Raw genomic sequence first — 3,082 nt, 5'->3', positions numbered from 1 at the left:
ACACACACACACACACACACACACACACACACACAAGGAAGTGATATCACAGCGAGAACCCCGATAGACCATCATAACTGTGTCAAGGTTAATCACTTAAATTATCAGAAAATTTGACATTATGACAAGACAAGATTATTTCCGGTTGTAAAGACAGTATCATGTGGTGCAACTCCACAAAAACTTAATGGTATTATGAATTTAATAATCCAACACATTATTATACTTTTGCAAATATTATACAATTTACAATTTTCATTCAATTAAATGTTGCACCAAATTTTGGTACTGTGTTGGGTCACACTTTTCCAGTTTAAAACTGGATGCTGAAGCAAATCCAGTTTAGTACTATTACACACAACACACTTTAAGACTGATGAGCTTTATACCAAAAAGGTCAGATCAGGCATAATAACCAACATCTTCTTAGGTAGCTCATCATTCAAAAATAATATTGGCACATATGATAAATAAATGGCTGTGACCATGTTGTAATTTGAGTTTTAAAATGTGTTTTATACAACAGAAACACAACACATCCAGAGGAGAAAATATTGGTAAAGATACTAAATGACAGGCAACATAGCATCCCATTCAGTTGGACAGCTTGCAGCAGCACTGTATTTGCTTGAAGAAATAAGATCATTTGTTTTCACAGTTCCATTTTGCAGACCTGAAGAACACAAGCAGCCACTTCAGCAGGCAGACACAGAAGTATGCAACTAACCAACAGGATGACTTACCAATGACAGTTTCTGTTTTTCTTAAAAAAAAAGAAAAAAAACTATTCTTTTTCAGTAAGGGGTATGTAAAGGTAAGAGTACGGCATATTAAAGCAACCGATTGCAGTTTTGTGTATTCTTATGAATTTGGATAGACTTTTGGTCCTGCTCACTTAACTGAAGTATACTCTCAAAACAGACGGGAGTGTAGGAATGAAACAGAAGCCACTGGCCCTACTAGAAGTCAGTGTATTATCAGAATGATTTTGAAAGTTATATTTTAAATGCATATGCTTAAAATAACTAGTGCTCCATATGCTCTTCTGAAAGTCAAATCTCTCATGAGCCACTGGAGCTCTCAGTACACCCTCTCGTTCTGTGTGTGTGTGTGTGTGTGTGTGTGTGTAATCGTTTGGCTATCATTAGTAGAAGCTGCCAACTGACCTACCTGGTTCACAGTGACCTTGGTGCTTTTTTTTTTGCTCCACACACTTGCAACATGCCAGTTTCTCCAGCTTATCGCTCACTGCTTTCCACTGAGCAGCAGTTGACTCTGTAGCCTAAGCTGACCCTAAACTAGACATGATGAAACCCAATCTGTACATAAGATTCAACATTTGTTCTTGCTTCTGCTGAAGCACAAGTTACTCTTTGGATCATTCTCATATCATGCTGGAGAACATGATCATCAGGTTTTGCACTTGTGAAGTTCATGCAAACTCAAAAACTTTTTTGCATTAAATTAGAAAAATTTAAAATACAAGGATTTCCAGAGTTTTGGACCCAACTGTATGCGTGGAAGGAGAAATCCTTCATTGTTCAGCAGATGATACGGCAGGGTCACATTGTGTCACTAGGGTTGTTGAAAGAGGGCAAATGACACCCGGCTTATGACCTCTGCCTCCAGATTTTGCCATCCATCCATCCATCCTGTCCTGTCACATTACGGTCAGTCCAGACAGCTCAATGACAGAGGAAGGCTTAAAAAAAAGGATATCCCTAATTTTTTTGCCCTCAAATCTGCTGCTGCTAAAGAGAGAGAATAACAACAAGCTCACATGTGTGAAATACTGAATACTGACGTGAATACTGAGAACAGGGGTAATGTGCCAGGACCAGTTCACCATGACCTATAATATCAATGTGTGCTGCCAAGATCAAAGCAGCATGACGGCCTTAAAACAAACAGATAAAGCTGCTATCATTAATATTATTGCAGAAATAATTGAAATGTCCATGCTGTAACTAGATTCCATCTATATACAGTATAGGCTGTGTTAAGAACAAATGCACAAGGTCACCAACGCTTTAGACCAGTGACTTTCCAGGATGTTTCCACTCATTCATGATTATGGATAAAGATTTAAAAATATGTATTTTAAGAGATCACATTAGTGTATTTCCTTATGCCAAACATCAATATACCATTTAATATAATAAGCTGTATGTGAGACTGTAAGTCTCTTATGCTCTCCAAGGCTGTATTTATTTAATAAAATGCAGTATAAACAGTAATATTGGGAAATATTACTTCTAATATTAAAAAAAAATATTTTAGTGAATGTATTTTAAAATGTAATTTATTCCTGCGATGGCACATTTTCAGCATCACTACTCCAGTCTTCAGTGTCACATGATCCTTCAGAAATCATTCTAATATGCTGATTTGCTGCTCAAGAAACATTTATCAATGTTGAAAAAAGTTTTGCTGCTTCTTTATTTATTTTTTTAGCATTCAAGTAAAGTTTTAAAGTAAAAATGGCTTTTATGGCTCTTTCTAAAAAAATTTAATATCTTGACATTCCAAATTTCAAATTCCCTGATATCTGTAGGTTTTCCATAACTGTGGGAAAATATGAAAGTGAACTATGAAATCCACTGCAAGTCTTTTGTATGAATTAGTAAGAAAGGACCTAACAATGAAAGCTTGTTTTGTTTTATCCCGTTCACTTTTTGTAACATCTTTATTGAATTTGTGTGGCATTTTAAACATATTTACAATTATTGTTTTTTTGTTCAGTAAAAATACAAATACAGAACACAGCTTTGTCAAAACCCACCCAGCAACAACAGGGAAGAGTGTTGGCCTGGGCTTCACTCACCATTAAGTCAAAGTCATGATACTGGGAGAAAAGAAAAGAAATGACACCACTGCTGCCATCTAGAGGGGAGGAGAGGACACATCTCTCTCACACTCGGATGAGATCTTCAGAAACTGAGGAACTGATATGACAGGATATAAAGTGAAAGACCCAGTGGTGTAGTGGTGCCTGGAGAAGTGGGTATACTCTTAATAACGCGTAAAACTAGTCTTGTATATTTAGTTCACCCCAAAATGGGCCAGTAGTATTTGCATATTG

The sequence above is a fragment of the Sinocyclocheilus rhinocerous genome, unplaced genomic scaffold, assembly GCF_001515625.1.
Source record: "Sinocyclocheilus rhinocerous isolate Xijiao unplaced genomic scaffold, SAMN03320098_v1.1 scaffold64, whole genome shotgun sequence".
NCBI classification, from domain to species: Eukaryota; Metazoa; Chordata; class Actinopteri; order Cypriniformes; family Cyprinidae; genus Sinocyclocheilus; species Sinocyclocheilus rhinocerous.
The sequence above is the reverse complement of the archived record's forward strand: the minus strand, read 5'-3'. Positions refer to the sequence as shown.